Genomic DNA, 20,483 nt, shown 5'->3' with positions numbered 1-20,483 from the left:
ATGTCCTTATTATTTTTGTTTCCACTTCTAATAATTATTGAGAGATGACTATGTCAATCTCTACTTGTGGATTTAACAATTACTCCTTAGTTATATGAGTTATTGTTTCATGTATTCTCAAGCTTTGTATTTAGGAACATAAATGTTTCACATACTGTTTTACTCTCTTGATGATTTTCCTTATCATTATGAAATATACTTACTTGCCACTGGCAATGATTTTAGCTCCGAAAGGAATTTTGGAGTCAGATGTGCTACAATTGTGCCACAAGACTGTCCTGAAAACTAGTTTGACTCACATTCACGGAAGTCACTCCAGATATTATGATTTAATATGAAGCGTCCCCCAAAAGCTCATTGTGAGAGAATGTAAGAGAGTTGAGAGGTGACATGATGAGGTTATGAGAGCCCCAACCTAATCAATAACTTAATCCCCTAAAAGAGATTACTGGGTGATAACTGAAGGCAAGTAGGGTGTGGCTGGAGGAGGTGGGTCTATGGGGCCTGTCTTGTGGTTTACATCTTGTCCTTGGCTAGGGGAGCTGTTGCTCTCTCTTGGCTTCCTGGTGGCCATGTCCTGAGTCACTTTCCTTTATCACACTCTTTCAGCATAATGCTCTGCCTCACCTCTGGCCCAGAGCAATGGAATCAGTCACCTATGGATTGATTGCTGAAACCTTGAGTGACAGATAAACTTTATGTCTTCTAAAATTATTTTTGTCAGGTCTTTTGCTCACAGCCACAAAAAGTTGAATAAAACACTAATCTTCCTCTGAATAGTGTTAGCTTGGTACAGTATTTTTCATTCTATTGTTTCTAACCTATACTCATCTTTAAATTTAAAGTGGGTTTTTTGTGCAGTATATCTTTGGGCTATGTGCCTTTAAAATTCTAATAATCTCTGCCTTTTAATGGTTAAACCATTCATATTTATGTGAGCATTTATTTCATTCATTTAATCTACTGTAATTCAATTTATATTTTCTATTTGTTATAATTTTCTTTGCTCCCTTTCCTCTTTTTTTTTTTTTTTTTTTTTCACTCTTTGGAAATAATAGGGTAATTTTTAAGACTCCCTTTCAGCTTCTTGTCAGTTAGAGTCATACCTTCCTTCCTTCCTTCCTTCCTTCCTTTCCTTTCCTCTCTGGTACTGTGGATTGAACCCAGAGCCTCACACGAGTTAGGTAAGTGCTCTACTAGTGAGCTACATCCCCAGCACCTTTTTACAATTTCATTTTGAGACTAAGTCTTGCTAAGTTGCTCAGGCTAGCCATAAACTTTCAATCCTTCTGCTTCAGACTCCCGAGTAGCTATAAATCTTCATTCTGTTATTCTAGTGGATGCTTTAGGGTTTAGAGTACCTATCTTTCATATGTCACAACCTACCTTCAAATGCTATCATACCACTTCATTTATAATAAAAGCATCTTTATATTTATATTTATATACTTCAATTTTCTATTGCCATACTGAAATAATTCATTTCAGTTTTGTATGTATTAAGTCCCGCAATCCATTTATATTATTTGTAAGTACTCAATAATCTTTCACATAAATGTAAATAATAGCTTAAAGGTTTCATATATTTACCTACATAGTTATTCTTTCTGTTGATCTTCACTTCTTTGTGGAGATTCAGATTCTCATTCGGTATAATTTCTCCTCTGCCTGAAGGATTTCTTTCAATGTCTTTATAATTGTTTAGATGTGAGATGTTCCCCAAAGATCCTGTGTTAATATAGGAATATTCAAAGGTAAGATAATTAGATTACAAGAACTAGAATCTAATCAGTTCCTCCTAGTTTGAATGAAGTGAATGGTAGCCGTAGGCAGGTGGGGGTGACTGAAGAGGCAGGTCACTGGGGATGTTCTCTGGAGGAGAACATCTTCCCTGCAGTCCCTCCTCTCTCTCTCTCTCTCTCTCTCTCTCTCTCTCTCTCTCTCTCTCTCTCTCTCTCTTTCTCACCTGCCATGAGGCGTACAGTGCTCTCCTCTGCCGCTGCCCTTCCACCATGATGTTCTGCCTCATGAGTTGGACTTGGCTGCCCTTGGGCCAACCCTCTGAAATGTTAACAAAACAAACTTTTCCTCCTTGAAGTTGGTTTTGTCAGGTATTTTGATCACAGGGACATAAAGCTGACTAACACAGGCTTGTGGTGTGTTCTACTGGTGATTTCATCAGCTTTGCTATTTCTGAAAGGTCCTATGACAGCTGTTTCCACTGGAAATATTTCCATGTTTCAGCTTTTTCTCTTCTTCTTTCTTTAAATACTTTGTAGCCATGGTTTTCACTGCCTGTGTGTTTGTGCTATTTTTCATGAGAAGCATGCTTCCATCCTTACTTGGTTCTTCTGTATGTAAATTCAGTTTTTTAGACAGCACTTAAGACTTTTTATTATTATTAGCTTTGAGAAAGTTTATTACAACAGGACTTTGTATAATTTTCATGTTTCCTGTATTCAGGACTCATTGAGATTTCTGGTCCTGTAGACTCAATTTTGAAAATTATTTAACCATTATTTTCAAGCATTTTTCTTTTCCTCTATTTTGGGTACTCTACTTATACATATATTAGCGTGCTTGAAATTCTTCCAAAATTCACTGATGTGTTGTTAATTTTTTTCTAGTGTTTGTACTTCTTATGCTTCATTTTGAACAGCTCCTATTGTAGTGGTAGTTGAGAAAGTGACCCTCAGGCCAGAAGTCAGCATGGAGGAGGAACTTACCTCCTGTGGCTTCCTTCTCCCAAGGATCACAGTTCTATGATACCTATTGTCTTATAGCTAAAACAGTTCACACACACACACACACACACACACACACACACACACACGAATAAAAACATGAGCCTCCTTAATAGATTAAAAGCTTCTTAAAACCTGGAGTCATGTATTGAACTTTTTTATAAGTATACTATTTCGAAAGAATACCAGTAAGTAAACACTTCTTAATAATTTGATGCTTTATTATTATTACTTTTACTTAAAATTGAAATAAGTGACCAGAGACAGAGCAATTTGCAAGACCATTTTAACTATAAGCTATTGGCAAAGATGTTTCTAGGACCCTCTTGTATTATTTTCAGTTTCAGAGACACAGTACAGAGTGTATGAACGTAGAAGTAGAGCCTCCAATTTCAAGTAACTTCATCAAAAAAGTCACTGATGGCTTATAATATTTTTATAATATTTTTAAATTTGGAAAATATGAAGATAATGGGTGAAACTCTGCTTGCCTGAGTAATAACTGCCTACAGCTGAGAGTGTCTGTGTCTGCTGGTAAAGCGTTAAGTAGAGCACCTGACCTGAAAGCAGGGTCAGAGCAATGGGACTCATGAGAGAGACACTATTTGAAAAGATGGATATACATTTGAATATTTGAGCAAACTGGAGGATACTTCTCAATCTCACCAAGTCCAGGAATTTTCATCAAAGCGTTTTTCATTAAAGAAATGTTTTAGAAAGTATTATATGATAAAGAGCCTATGACTGTATATTTCTGTAGCAATGACAATTACACAGTTTTCTCTTTTCTGTTGTTAGGTTTTTGCTAGGGCATTTGCAACCCATAAAAATACTGGGAGAGTTCCATTTTTTGAACGCATTGTTACCCATTCTCCACTAGATGGCAACCTGTACCCACTTGATGCTTAAATACAAGCAGCAACCAACTTAAAGCTGCCCACCTGAGTCCCTATGATTGGGAAGTCTGATAACTTAGTACTTCTAGAACATCTGCCATAAGCTAACCAGAATAATAGGAACACAAACATGAACAGGACACAGTTCCTGTCTTGAAAGTGTTCAAGACTCCCAAAGGGAGGGACAAAGAAGGAACCCATTAATTTGAATTCAGAGGTATAAGTTTTGTGAAGAAAAGAAACTCTGAGAGCACCTCATCTGAGATCATCTGAGATATGTAAGTGCTTCTCCTCCTCCTTCTTCTTCTTCCTCCTCCTCCTCCTCCTCCTCCTCCCCTTCTTCTTCTTCTTCTTCTTCTTCTTCTTCTTCTCCTCCTCCTCCTCCTCCTCCTCCTCCTCCTCCTTCTTTTTCTTGTTCTTTGCCTGTCTCTGGTACTGCATTTTAAAATGAACCAATGAAAACTCACTAGGAGCAGCTTTATAATAGGGGACCTGGCATTTAAAAAGGAATATAATGCCATAATTATTTATGAAGTGTCTGGTCTGTATATATGCAAACTGATATATGAGAAGCTACCATAGTAAACAATGACCCCTTCGTTCAGTCACTTCTTCAGAAGCTTACAACATCAGATGAATGACTTGATACAAGTGCATAGATAACTATAACATGTAGAATACTGTAGTATGAAGCTGTGAAGTTTCTGAGTTGAGAAGATGAACATCTAGCTGGAGGAATCAGGATCTTCACCTGAGAAGCAGGGTGTAAAGAATCTCATTAAGAGATGAAGCTCCAATCAGGAAAAATGCCTGGGAAACTCACTGCACCCAGAAAGAACAGATGAAAGGAAAACTCCCACTGGAACAAAGCCCTACACTGTTTCCAGAGCTTTTATCTAACTCTCAAGACACCACTAACTGACCAGCTCTGTATCTTGAGCTAATCAGTTCATATTTGTGAGCGGTCTTTTTCTTTTTTATCTATGAGTTGATTATACATACAAAATCCTTATGTCTCATCTCAAAGATATTTAGTGGAATATTATAGGGTTTTGTTTTGCTTTGTTTTGGGGTGTGTGTGTGTATGGGTGGGATGGGAATCCTGCATTTTTTTCTAAAATGAAAAATTTGGTTAGAGGTTGTTGTGACCTGAATTACATTCCTACCACCACCACCAAATTCATATATTTAAGTCCCAATCCTTAGCACTTCAGCAAGTGACTGTTCTTAGAGATAGGGATTTTAGAGAGGTGGTTAAGTGAAAATGAGGCCATTCGTGTGGCCCTAACTCCATATGTCTGGTGTCCTTACATGAGGAGGAATTTCAGACTCACAAAGCGTCACCTGATACGTTTGCACACAAAAAGTTGTGCCAAAACGCATGTAGGAGGTGATATTCTGCCATCCAAGGCCTCAGTAGAGATTCAACCTGCTGACATCTTGGTCTTGAACTTCTAGTCTCCAAAAGTGTGAGAAAATGAATTTCTGTTGCTTACTCTATTCAGTCTTAGATATTTTGTTAGAGCAGCCCTCATAAGTACATACACAGGCTGCCGTAAACCAGGTCTGGAAAAGTAATCTGTGACAATTCTATGACATTCCTTAAAGCTGATGTACAAAATATATATTTGATCTAGTTTTAAATAAAAATTATCAAACATTATGAGCACCAGAAAAGGCCATTCTTGCCATCACTCAATCAGCAGCATCTTGAGTCTCTGAGAATAAAGACAAGGCAGGAAAAGAGGAAATGTTGGGAAGTCTTTTTGAAAAGCATATGAAAAGAAAATGGAATAAATATGACCGAGAAGAGTAGAGGAGTTCTGTCTAGATCCATGGCCAGGAGATTATGTCCTAATGTGGCTGCACCACTTGAGTCCCTAGGGGGACTTCTGAGAAGGTCCTTGACCTCATGGGGTTGCTGTTTCAATTTCTGATGCACAGAAATGTTACCACTGTTCATTCTCCTTCTATAGGATGTTTGCTGGTCAAGTGAGAAAGTGCTTCAGAAACTACAGAGCACTAGGCAGATGTAGATTCTACACATTCGTATTAAGAGAACAGAAGACCATAGAGTCTAGTCTCCTAATGTAACAGTTATCTGACAAAGGTATGGAATTATTTGTATCGAAGACAGTAAATGTATATTTACACAGCTTCTCTGATGTCCAGCTAAAGAGAATGGAATCGTTTCTATCGCTAGTTCCTCTTAGAATTCTAAATAATTTCCAGAATTAAATTGGCATACACTTGTAAAAAAGTAACAGATCACTTAATTCAAGACAACTTGAAGCTCTAGAAGTTCTTTAAATCAAAATTTAGCTATATAATCTTGGGCAAATAATTTAGTGTGTGTGTGTGTGTTTGTGTGTGGGTGTGTGTGGTTCCAGGGACTTAACCCAGGAGTGCTCTACCATAGTCCTATACCCATAGACTGTAATTTTTTTTCTTTTTTCATTTTAAGACAGGATCTTCCTAAATTGTTGAGACTGGCCTCAGAATTGTGATCCTCCTGCCTCAGCCTCCCAAATTACTAATATTACAGGTGTGTGCCTCTGTGTCCAGCAAAGAAAGTATTTTTAAAAATGCATAAAAGATCGCAAGATAGGTGCTAGTTGTTGTTATAACTGTAATGATAACAGCACCATTCTTGTCAGATTAAATTCTAAAGTGATTAAGAGCTAAACTATTTCATTTTCACTTTCACAGCTCGATTTTGCTTTTCTCTGATTCCTGACCACAGTGCCCTCTCTCCTTCTTCTCACTTCCATTTTACTTTTCAAAAAAATAAATGTCTTCACTCTTATAAATTAATACTTATTTGGTTATTTGACATCAACTTTCTTGTTCCTTGTAAGACTTCATGATTCAACTAAAATGTCCCCAAGTTCATTGCCTCAGACCACACATGTAATTGACTCTTTTCTTTAGCTTTTAGCCCTTTTCTTTAGCTTTTACTTTCCTTGATAAGTAGTACCTGTAAGTTTACACAATAATTTAGCTGTGAATGACTGCCATTTTTGGATACTTTTGAAAAGTCTTCTTCAAAAAATCTTCTTGTCATTGTATTTTCTAATTATTGGTGCTCACACTGTGCCATTTTACATACTATACATTTAATCGATAGTTCTAAGTTTTTAGTATGACTTGGATTAACATTTTAGGTTTAAATCAGCATTTTAGGCAGCCATTTCCTGTTGCTGGCAATTCTCTTGTTTTTCAGTGAACTCAAACCAAATTTCATAATGTCTAAAATAATATAGACATTATACATTACACACAAAGTACATAAAGGTTTGAATCTAATCAGTCTCCTTTGTCATGAATAGAAAAATAAAGCCTTTTAGTGCACGTAACTAAAATTCAGTACTAATAGCAAAGATATTTATGATTTGTATCATTTACAGATTGAAGCATGTTCATATCACAGGACACAAGAACATGCCAACTTGCAGCACAGCTGTGAGATTTCAAATGCATCTTTACATGTGTATATTCTTTGCATTTTAGCAGTGATGATGAAATGATCACTTTATGACTGAAAAAGGAGCAGGGGAAACCCAAAGCCTAAAATTCGTCTCTCTCCCATTCCCTTTCCTCAGCTTCTCAGAGATATCCTGGCTTCACTTCTCTGTATGTGAAGCTGTCAATCAAACTAGGTGTTCTTGGTGCTGAGATGCCACTCAGAATGGACACTGTGCAAGTGAAACTGCCATTCAAAATGGCTGCCTGGCAAATGGAGCTGTCAGTCAACTTGAACAGTTCAGTCTGTTGCGTTGTCAATAAGACGGGCTGGAATACACTGATAGTTACTTCATCAGTTTCAAAAATCCTTGATTAACTCCCTAGTCTCTAGTTCCCCAAACTCATTTCCTTTGCAATGGAGAAGATTTGCATAATTTTCTTTATTTTTTCCCCCCAAAATCTAATGATAGCCAACAACTGAAACAGGAGCGGACAGAGAGGAAAAAGTATTTAGGATCCAAATTCCTAATGAGTCTAGGTAAGGATGCCTACTCTTAAAATCATGCAACTGAAAGAGAATTGAGTATAATCCATGATAAGCATTGTACAAGTTAATTCATTCACTGTCATTCACTATATAGATATTGATGATAGGTCTACTGGGAACCAGGAAATATTAAAGTAAGATGTTAAAGCATTCAGAGAAAGCAGGACTTCAGAAGCCTCCTTTATCAACAGGCTTGAGTAGCATGTGCTACCTTGAGGGGCTCCAGGTTTGCCTGCTCCTTTGCCTTTATTGACACAGTTTCATTTGTGCAATGAAATCTCTTCATTCTTCCCTGCTGTGTTGTCACAAGTGGTGCTTTCCCCTTAATCAATAACTGAATGGCTTCAACTGGCCAAAGGTAATTTAGTTTTGAAATATAGCCACAGAGTGAGATTTGGGAACATTATTTGAAACTGCCTCTGTAAAGTGTAAATTATAAAAATGATTTACTCTAATGCATTTGATGTATGACTTTCCAAGCATTTACTTTTAGGAAAATAACATAAGAATCTCTAGTTTCAGCTGCAACTAGTTCTCAGGAAAATTCCACCTCCATGTTGACAGAAAATGCACCTTGTTTTTATTTACTAGTTAGTAACCAGCATTATCCTCAAGACAGGTGTTATAGTTCAGATATGAGATGTCCCCAGAACAATCATGTGGGAGACACTGCAAGAATTTTCAGAGGTGAAATGATTAGACTATGAGAGGCACAATCTAATTGATGGATTAACTGGGTGATAACGGTAGGCAGGTAGGGCATCACAGGAGGACATAGGATACTGGTGGTGTGCCTTTGGGTTCACGTTTATTCCCTGGTGAGCAGAATTCTCCCTCTACTTCCTGGGTGCTGTGTCCTGAGTTGCTTTCTTGTGCCACACCCTTCCAATATGACTTTCTGCTTGGTCTTGGTCCCAGAGCTGTGAAGTTGGTTGGTGATGGACAGAACATCTAAGACCTGAGAAAACAAGCTTATCCTCCTCTATATTATTATCTGGGGTTTTTTGATCACAACAACAAAGCTGACTAAATCAACAGGATGGGTTCTTCGTAAATAATGTTAAGTAAAGGGATGTTAACCACAGTGCAACGAAAGGCTTCTCTCTATAGTAGGATCACCAAAGATACTAGTTCTACACAAATAAGGGTCAGTATTTGGAAGGACAGAGCAAGTCCCCTGGATTCTGTGTACTCAGAGTGACTCGGCCAGGTTCTGCATACTCTCCTGTGCTGTCCAACACTCAAATTTCAGACTGTTGCCTCCATTTTGTTTTTGGTCTAGAGCACCATCAGCTGCTGGGACTCCAGTCTTACATGGTGCCAATAAAAGTAGGAGCCTAATAAAATGGTTTCCTGCTTCATGTCGGTAGTTCTTCTGCCTAAAAATAGAATCGCTGTGCCACTCAAGACTCAACGGGAAACCTGATTATGAATATTACTATCTCTGCTGCTGACATGCTAATTTTCAACGTTGCAGCTCTTTGGATATTTGTTCAGGTACCAGTTTATGACATTTTGGTCCCTGATTAATGACCACTTGCCATCTCCAACAATCCAGTTCAGTCCTAGGTTTTCTCTGCCTGTTTTTTTTATTTTCCCAGTTGCAGTTACAGTCATGCCTCTTACACAAGTTCCATTAGGGCAGAGAAGACAACCGCTCAGTATTGTGTTTTGGTCAACCACATAAATGCCAATAATCTTCATTTTTAACAACAAATTCTTTAAAAATTTACTCCATATATATTTATAGATTTCATGTTGCTTTCTTTCTTTTGCTTATGTTAGTTATTTCTTCTAGCTGTGTTTTATCTTTTTTAAAATTTATCCTAAGCTTCTTGAAAGAATATTACTCAAACATGGGAGAAGTGTTTTATTGGGAGGAAAGAGGCCTGCTTTCTGATGAATCCATTGCTAATTTATTGGCTGCATTTCATGAGAAGTGTGCATTAAATAATTTTTTTGAGTTTACTTCCAGCTCTTGGCTTATCAAATCTTATATCAATGAGTAGCAAAGATAGGAAATGAGGGAAGCGTCTTTCTTCCTCGGAGATGGAATGGAATGTGGAGGTAGGCTGTATGAATTAGGAGTGACAAATTCCTGTCTAGCTGATAGCAATGTGACTCAGTGGCGAGGTTCAGAAGAAGGACATATCATATGAAAAGAAAAATTAGGTTAACTCAGACATGATCTTAGGAGTTGAAGATAGTTTTAATGTTTCTGACTGTATTTTTCTTCATAGACACCAGGTGGCGTAAGGATTTGCTTTCCTACATGGACATAGGCCTGTATCTTCGGAGAAAAAACATGCTATTAACAGTTATTTGGGGACTCATTCAAATAATAAGACCTTGTTTTAAGAATTATATGGACCAGTCTATCAGTTCAATTACCAGAAAAAAATTGACTTTACTGTTAAACAATATTTATAATGAAAAGCCTGTCGATTACAGGTCATCAATATACCAAACCAGAAAGGGCATTAGAGGCCATCGAAGAAGGGAAAGACTAAAAATCTAAAATTCCAGTGCAAGAGAGACAGAAGGAAAAATTACACTAATAGAAGAAGAAAAAGGAATATAAATAATGAGACCTGAAGGAAGAATGAAAGAAAAGTTGGCAAAATAAAAAATGAGAAAAGGAACTAGGAGAAAGAAAATAAGAAAAACACTGAAAATTCCATACAGGAAGCCAGGAAGTATAATATTCTTCTAGAGGAAAAGAAAGAGTGAGAGGTTTGGTAAGTTTGGGGATAAGTGATAGAGGTTACTTAGTATTAGATTCATTGTCTCAGTATTTCTTTTATTTTTTAATTATTTATTTATTTGTTCTATTTAGTTATACACGCCAGCAGAATGCATTTCAATTCATTGTACACAGATGGAATGCGACTTTTCATCTCCCTAGTTGTCCAGGATGTAGAGTCACAACATGTGTGCAATCACACATGCACATAGGGTAATGATGTCCATCTCATTCCACCATCTTTCCCACTCTTCTATACCCCCTTGTTATGTATCAGCATTTACTTATCAGAGAAAACATTTGGCTTTTTTTTTTTTTTTTTTTTTTTTTTTTTTTTTTTTTTTGCGGTGCTGGGGATCGAACCCAGGACCTTGTGCATGCAAGGCAAGCACTCTACCGACTGAGCTATCTCCCCAGCCCAACATTTGGCTTTTGGTTTTGGGGGATTGACTTATCTTGCTTAGCATATTCCCCAACTCCATCCATTTGCCTGCAAATGCCATAATTTGATTCTTCATTAAGCCTGAGTAATATTCCATTGTGTACATATACCACAGTTTCTTTATCCATTCATCCATTGAAGGGCATCTAGGTTGGATATACAATCTAGCTATTGTGAATTGAGCTGCTATAAACTTTGATATAGCTACCTCACTGTAGCATGCTGATTTTAAGTTCTTTGGGTATAGGCAGAGGAGTGGGATATCTGTGTCAAATGGTGGTTCCATTCCAGGTTTTCTAAGGAATCTCCATACTGCCTTCCAGAGTGGTTGCACCAATTTGCATTCCCAGCAATGTATGAGTGTACCTTTTCCTGCACATTCTTGTCAACACCTATTTTTGCTTGTATTCTTGATAATTGCCATTCTGACTGGAGTGAGATGAAATCTTAGAGTAGTTTTGATTTGCATTTCTCTAATTACTAGCGATGTTGAACTTTTTTCATGTATTTGTTGATCCATTGTATATCTTCTCCTTTGAAGAGTCTGCTTAGTTCCTTAACCTATCTATTGATTGGGTTATTTGTATTTTGGTGTTTGAGTTTCTTATAAATCCTGGAGATTAGTGCTCTATCTGAAGTGCATGTGGTAAAGATTTTTTCCCACTCTGTAGGCTCTCTCTTCACATTATTGATGATTTTCTTTTCTGAGAAAAACCTTTTCAGCTTGAGTCCATTCCATTGATTGATTCTTAATTTTATTTCTTGCACTTTAGGAGTCTTTTTAAGGAAGTCTTGTCCTAAGCCAACATGATGAAGATTTAGGCCCACTTCGTCTTCTGTTTGGTGCAGTGTCTCTGGTCTAATTCCTAGGTCTTTGATCTATTTTGAGTTGAGTTTTGTGCAGGGTGAGAGAGAGGGTTTTAACTTCATTTATCTGCATATGATTTCCAGTTTTCCCAGCACCAACTTGTTGAAGAGACTATATTTTCTGCATTGTATGTTTTTGGCAACTTTACATAGTATGAGATAACTGTACTTTTGTGGGTTTGTTTCCGTATCTTCTATTCTGTACCATTAGTCTACCTGTCTGTTTTGGTGCCGATACTATGCCATTTTTGTTACTATAGCTCTGAAGTCTGAGGTCTGGTATTATGATGCCTGCTACTTCACTCTTCTCCATAAGTATTGCTTTGGTTAGTCTGGGTTTCTTATTTTTCCAACTGAATTTCATGATTGTTTTCTCTATTTCTAGGAAAAAAGACATTAGAATTTTAATTAGAATTGCATTGAATTGGTATAACACTTTTAGTACTATGGCCACTTTGACAATATTAATTTTGCCTATCCAAGAACTTGGGAGATCTTTCCATCTTCTAAGGTTTTCTTTAATTTCTTTCATTAGCATTCTGTAGTTTTCATTGTAGAGGTCTTTCACCTCTTCTGTTAGATCAATTTCCCAAGAGTTTTTTTTTTTTTTTTTTTTTTTTGAGGCTATTGTGAAAGGAGTAGTTTTCCTAATTTCTCTTTCAGAGGATTCATCACTCATGAATAGAAATGCATTAGATTTATGGATGTTGTTTTCATATCCTGCTACTTTGCTGAATTTGTTTCTTAGTTCTAGAAATTTTCTGGTAGAAATTTTTGGATCCTCTGAAGAATCATGTTGTCGGCAAATAGTGGTAGTTTGAGTTCTTCTTTTCCTTTTCATTTCCCTTTGATTCTTTAATGTGTCTAATTGCTCTGGCTGTTCATTAAATAGGAGTGGTGAAAGTCGGCATCCCTGTCTTGTTCCAGATTTTAGAGGGAATACGATCAATTTTTCTCCATTTCGAATGATTTTGGTCTTGGGTTTAGCATAGATAACCTTTACATGTTGAGGTATGTTCCTACTCGCCTTATTTTTTCTGGTGTTTCTTTTGTTTGTTTAACATGTCTACATTATGTACAACCATAGAAATGAAATTATGTAGCCCATTTATGTACAATGAATCAAAATGCACTCTGTAAAAAATTAAAAGCTAAATAAAAATAATAATAATAATAAAAGAAAACAATTTTGAATGGAGATTTTGAATAAATATTATGTTGTCATACTTCTAGATCCAGAAAATTAGTAGATGGATTTCTTTGCTTATTTGTAACAAAAATTGAGGCCAAAGAGAGAGAGAGAGAGAGAGGGAGAGAGAGAGAGAGAGAAGAAGAAGAAGAAGAAGAAGAAGAAGAAGAAGAAGAAGAAGAAGAAGAAGATAGCTCTAGAAGCTGTTTTCTTATGTCGAGGTTCAAATGACTTCCTAATAAAAACAGCTTCTGATGACATCAACATTCTTACACAGTACCAGGAGAAATATTGCTGGACACTAGGACGATAGCCTTCCATCAATCCTCATGCCCTAGGTCTGACACTGGCTTAGTTAATCATAATTCTTAATAAGAAAGCAAAGTGGTATAAAGATCTCTGATTTATACAAGTTTGACCTCAAATTGTGAAATCAGAATTTTTTTATAGAAGAATGACTTTGAGAGGTTCTCTAGCCAATTTTTGTCCATGGGTAAATAATACTGAGGATTATAAATAATCTCTAAATCAGAAGAGCAGAACTCTAGGTCACAAAATTCATTGGAAGTGGGTACCTTTTGAAGTCCGTTCAGTGTAATACCTTAAAACTACTCCACAGTAGCCACAGATGGATCCTGCAGTATGGAATTCAAACTCAACACTCTAAGAGTTTTAAAATAAAGTTTGGCATATCAAGTCAAGATTTTGGTTGGAAGTGCATGTGGTATGTGTTCCCAAAAGTTACATTTTGAAATCTTAATGCCCAATGGAATGGTACTAAGAGACTCTGTCTTTGGGAGGAAATTAGTTTCTGAGGGTGGAGTCCTCAGGAAAGCATTAATACCTTTAGAAGAAAAGACAAAAAAGAGTTTGTTCTTTCCTCTCTGTTCTCCACCAGGCAAGGGCATAATGAGAAGATAGAAATCTGAAAACCAAGGACAGGGTTCCCACCAGACAGTGGATCTGCCAGTACCTGGATCTTGGATTTCTCCACCTCCAGAATATGAAAAGTAAATGATTATTGTTTAGTCTACTCAATTTATGGTAATATTTTATAACAGCTTGTGCAAACTTGCTTAATACAGTAGTTGCTAAAATTTGGATCTTGCATGTCCCACAAAGGTCCAGGTGGGTAAGTCAGCTCAAGGTGTTGCTGTTGGGAGATATTGGAGCCTTTAGGAGGTAGGGTCTCTTGAGAGGTCTTTAGGTCACTAGACTAAAGCCCTTAAAGGCAATTGCTGGCCCCAGGTTCTTCCTCACTCTCTTATTTCCAGGTCATAACGGGAGCAGTTATGCCCCTCCACATCCTGTCTGCCAGTCCGATTCACCGCCTCCATCACCCTCATCAGAAGCCTGAAAAGAATGGCTCTTCTTGATCATGACCTGGAATCTTCAAATTGTGAGTCAAATAAGCCTCCTCTCTTTACAACGTGATCTTCTTTGATATTGTTACAGTGACAGAAAGCTGAATAACACAATAGTCAAGACATCCAGCTCAAATGAGCACAAGGAAATAAAAGGAAAATATTAATATAGTAGTAGATATAACCATAAAATTCTAGAATGAGCTTGTCATTGGCTTCAGTCCAACAGAAAGTAGTAGCTAAAATAAGGTGGTAAGAGATCTGCCTCATTGAATTAGTCAACTTTTTCTGGACCTGACCAGAACAATTATAGAGGAGGAAAATTTATTTGGGAGCTTAGGATTACAGAGATCTCAATCCACTGACTGCAGTCTCTTTTCCTCAGGACTCGAGATGAACCAGAACATCTTGGCAGAAGAGTGTAGTGGAGGGAAGTGGCCCACATAATAATCAGGAAGCAGAGAGACTCCACTTGCCAGATACAAATATATACCCCAATGGCCCACCTCCTCCAGCCAAACCCCACCAACCTTCAGTTAACACTCAATTAAGCCTATCAGCTGATTAATTCACTGATTGTTTCTCCTCTGAACCTTCTTGCATTGTCTCACACGTGAGCTTTTGGGGGACATTTCATATCCAAATCATAATCCTCATCTCTCCATTCTCAGGATTCTTGCTTGGCTTAATTTTCTCTTGGATTCAGGGATCAAGAAATGTTATTTGGGTTTACTCCCCTCCCTCCATCTAGGATCTATTTGGTTTTACCCTAAGTATATTCTTTGCCTCCAAGACATGAAACTTGACCATATAATTTCCTATTCATAATTTCCTAAAAGTGAGCAACTCTAATGAAAAAAGTTTCCCATATTAACAGCTATCATAGGGTATTTCTGGGGATGACTCAGACTTAGCTGGTATAAATCATCTATCCATCCTTTCAATTCTTTCATTATTATAGCCAGAAAAATAGGATTCTTTGATTTATTATGGTCAATGATGAATGTCTGTGGGAGATAATATGGGACCAATATCTTCTTATGATTGTCACATACGTAAGTTTCTACTGCAAAGAGAAAGATAGAAAATAGATGATAGATGGATAAAGAAGGAAGGCAGTGCTTTGTCAACAAACACCATTGATGTCACTTATACAAGGCCCAGCAAACCAGTCCACAAGAACAATTGGGATGATGACCACAGTAACTTGGTACTCTGGCTGATCAGGAAACCAGAACAACACATTTGTCTGTATAATTTCATGATATGCACAACATCAGTATCTGAGTTCAAACCAATCAACGAGTGTCTTGTGTAAACTTTGGAAGATTCAACCTCTGCTGTTTAAAACAGCTTCATGAATTTTGTATTGAAGAACTTTCAGCAGTATATTTAGTGAGTAGAAGTCAAGGAATTTAGAAATTTCCATAAAATAAAAATTAGGGACATATTGCATTCTAATACCCTTGTTATGTCCAATTTATTTTCATTATCTGGTATATGAAATGTATTCACATCTTTTTTTATGAGTGAATGAATATCACAACTCTTGAAAGCAAAATCTGTAAGACATGGAAATGATAAACTATAATGAACTGAGTTGAACTTCATTTATTTAATAAAGCTTTAGCACAGACTAGCAATGGATAACATGTGGGGGATACATTGTCCTAAATAGCTCTTTCTTATTTTAACTTGATCTCCATGCACACTTTTATCTTAAAAAAAAATCAACTGTTGATTTTTAAAAATGATTTCTTTCCTTACTTTCTCCTTTAAAGAAGATATTAATTGTGATAATTCAGATTCATAACACAATATCATTTAACATAATTCATATGTTCAGATATAGTTTTGGGAAATACATTAATATTATGACTAATAGTATAAAAATCTTAAAATGACATATATGATACCTATGTAATATTCTGTCTAAATATGGAGCAAATAAGAAGTATTTATTTATTATTTTTAAAAAGGCTTAAGCAATCAAAATTTCCAAATAGGATCTGTCAAAAAATAACAGATATTTTACTGAGCTTCTTTGTACTTATTCTTACACGATATTACAAAGAAGAAGAGAAATTATAAACTGTGATATTCATCAGAAACACTTTAGGATAGTCCACATTTCATCACTGTGACCAAAATACCTGACAAGAGCAATTTAGAGGAGGAAAGATAAATTTTTGGCTCACAGTTTCAGAGGATTCAATCCATGGCCAGCAGATTCCAAGGCATAAACATCATGGCAGAAGAGCGGGTGGAGGAAATTGCTCAGCTCATGACAACCAGAAGCAAAAAGAGAGATGAGAAGGGGTCAAGGACAGATATAGTTCCCAAGGTCATGCCCCCAATGACCTAGTTGCTCAGCCATACCCCTTCTGCCTACAGTCATCACCCAGAAGACCATTGAAATCATCAATTTACCAAGTGGATTAATCCACTGATGAGGTTATAGACTTCATGATACAATCATTTAAACTCTGATCATGGCTGCATTGCCTAACACATGAGCTTTTGGGGAATATTTCAGATATTAACCATAAAGGGAAGCTTCTGAGCTATGGGAACCTATACCTTAAAACTACTCAAGAAAAGAGAAATAAAAATACAAGGTAATGGAAAGTACATTCCCAAACAGAGATACAGTCAGGAGAAAATCAAGGCAGGTCTGGCAAAGAATGTGTTATTTAAAGAATAAAACAGAAATTGAAAATGAACTATTACCACCCCCCCCCCAAAAAAAAATGTGGTGCTTGAGCTAAACCTGTAAGATGGATAAGGTCAAAAAAGTTCAAATACACAACGTCTTCTCTACATTATGATATTTTTTTTCATCTGACTCTGACTACGAATCTCCTGAAATGGTTGAGAGTCAAGCTGAGTCCTCTGGGTCTCAGGAGCTTAAGGCATAAAGCTAGGCAAGGGCAAAGTTCCATACTGGAGATGACCAAGAACATAATGGCAGCAGAAATAGCTACGTTCATGAGAAAGGGAAAACTTGCAAATCTGAACATTGTAAAATTCAAGTAGTGGAAGAAGATCATGAAGCAAAGGATAACTTAGTCAAAATCAAGATATTGGAGGAAAAGAGAAAAAAATGAATCAGAATTATAGTACATTGAGAATAAACCTCCAAATGTCCTGAGGAGTTACTATGAAAACATTTCACTACTGTTCTTCTGTATTTTGCATACAGACAGTTTGATACATCCAAAGAAGAAATGGTACAAATAGACTTGGATACCAAAATCATGGACTCTCCAAATTGGAAAAAGCTTTAGTGGTGAATTAGTCTAATTCTATTAGAAGGGGAAATGAAGAACTCAAATGTAATGCAAAGTGTCTGAGCCCATATAAGTGAGTAATACATCGTTATAGTTTAAGATATGCAGAAATGCCAAACAAGATTCATCACTGCAATGGCCAATTTATTTTTATCGACATGTAGGGAGGACAATTAAAGGAAAATTATTTACTTCTGAGCAATCATTCATATCCATTTTTAAGTCAATAAATTAAGTGGAGTTGATTATGTAGCAGAACTAGCCATTTCAGTCATGAATATTAGAGATTATTCTATGATTTGTCAATCAAAGGCAAATTTGGTAATCAATGTAAGCATTGTTTTAGCCCGATGACTTTAATGTCCTGGTTACAGATTTTTATATTTCAAAACTCATTTTCTTTCACTATCCCATTCATTCTTATGCCATTTATTTGGGTGCTAATGAAATAGAAACAGCATTTCAATTCAACAGCAAGAACAACAAAAAATTTGACATAGGCTTGGTAGGGTGATCCCAGAGTTTATGACTCAATCTGAGACACTATTAAAAACAGTCTTATTGAAGTTTAATTAACATATTGTGAACCACAAATTTAAAATGCATATTTGACAAGTTTTGGCATCAATCTGCACTCATGAAACCATCATCACAATTTTGATAATGAACAAATCACCTGCAAAAGTTTCCTCATGTCGCTTCCTGATTCTCAGGCTTGCCTTTCCCCCTCCAATCTTCCTAGGCATACTGTAATCTGTTTCTTTAAAAAAAAAAAAAAAAATTTATTCATTCTAATTAGTTGTACATGACAGTAGAATGCATTTAGACATTTTGATAGATCATACATAAATGAACTGTAATTTCTCATTTTTCTGATTGTACATATTGTAGGATCACATCAGTCATGCAGTCACATATGTACATGAGGTAATAATGTCTGTTTCACTCTACTATCCTTTCTATCCCCATACCCCTTCCGCTCCCTTCACTCCCCTCTACCTAATATAAAGTACTAATATAAAGTAACTCTATTCTTCCCTACCCCATTGTGAATTAGTATCCACATATTGAAGATAACATTTGACCTTTGGTTTTTGGGGTTTGGCTTATTTCATTTAGCATGATATTCTCCAACTCCATCCATTTACCAACAAATGTCATAATTTCATTCTTCTTTAAAGCTGAGTAATAGTTCATCATATATATATATATATACATAATATATATATATAACAAAATAGTCCATCATATATATATAACAAAATATGAGTCCTAAAGTATATATATATTTTTTTCATGTATATATTTTTTGCATATATATATATATATATATATATATAAAACTTATTTTTACACTACTTTTATTTATCCATTCATCTGTTGAAGGGCATCTAGGATGATTTCATAGTTTAGCTATTGTGAGTTGAGCTTCTATAAACATTGATGTGACTGCCTCACTGTAGTGTGCTCATTTTAAGTCCTTTGGGTATAAACCAAGGAGTGGGAAAACTGGGTCAAATAGTGGTTCCAAGTTTTCTGAGGAATCTCCATTCTGCTTTCCATAATGATCACAGGAAACAGAAATCTACTTCTGTCACTATAAGTTATTTTGCATTTTCTAGAGGTTTAGATAAATGGAATAGTAAAATATGCATTATTTTTGTTGGATTTCTTTGATTCATCATAGTTATTTGAAAGCACTCATTTTTTGTTAATGGTTTGCTCCTTTTATTATTGAGCATTATTCCAATGCATAAATATACAGCATTTTATTTATTCTCCTATTTATTTGCATTTGGATTATTCCTAGATTTTAACTGTGATTTATGTAGCCTGGTGTGGAATTTTGTATATGAGTCTTTGTACATCTTCTTTTGTGTTAGTAAACATCTATTGGCATTATGACTGGATCTGGGGAATTTTGAGGTGATAAAGGACTAGGTAAGATAAGTAAGGTACCACAAAAATAGGCATGAACCAGGACGTCCTGAGAAAACACAGGATTTAGTCACCTTAATGTCAGCCTACCAAAAGAGTGTTTTCATGTGGAGAATAATTGGTCTAACAAAAGGCAATTTTGAATTCTTTTTCCATTCTCCTTGAAATAGTGTGGTGTCAGAAAATATTGGCTGACTTCCAATATCAGTTCTTGTCATCTTTTAAAGTGTGGGTTGGCAAACTGTGGGCCTTGGATCATATTTAGTCCACCAACTACCATACTCATTAATTCACGTATTATTCATGACTGCGTTTGCATTATAATAGTGTAAGTCTTTAAGAACTTGTGAAGGAGACTATATGGCCTGCAAAGTCTAAATTATTAATTAATTTGCCCTTTATAGAAAATATTTGCTGATTCCTGTTCTAAAGTATTAGGATATCAAATTCTTCGCTGGGCACAATATTACCAAGAATAAGATCTATTTTCTAGGTTCTTTTAAAACTAAATTCTAGCTCATTAGAAGAAATAGTATTGGAAACTTCCAAAGATTATCTTTATAAAAAGAAGTGTGACCCTTGTCCTCTTACCAGCTACCTTCATTTTGTATATAATATAGATCTTGTGGCATCTTAGACAATGAAGTAACCTTGAATATAGAAGGTATGTATGGTGAAGTCACAAAATAGAAGGAAGAACCACTCTTTCCAAAATCATGGATTAGTATACCCCACCTAGACTGCGTTCAGTCAGGAACCCGGATAAGAAAGAAATACATTTCTAACTTGTTTAAGTTACTTTGTGTTTGTTTGTGTTGGTGTAATGAATAGTTCTATTGCTCACAGCAATTGTAATCTAAAAAATAAAATATTTCATGTTTGTGGTCTTTATCCCTAAAATAAACAATGGAGAAAATCAGCCTAGAGGAGGAAAGATTTATTTTGGCTCATGGTTGCAGAGGTTTCAATCCATAGTCTTTTGGTCCCATCATTATATG

Source organism: Sciurus carolinensis, chromosome 15 (genome assembly GCF_902686445.1).
Source record: "Sciurus carolinensis chromosome 15, mSciCar1.2, whole genome shotgun sequence".
NCBI classification, from domain to species: domain Eukaryota; kingdom Metazoa; phylum Chordata; class Mammalia; order Rodentia; family Sciuridae; genus Sciurus; species Sciurus carolinensis.
This window is presented reverse-complemented; position numbering follows the sequence as displayed.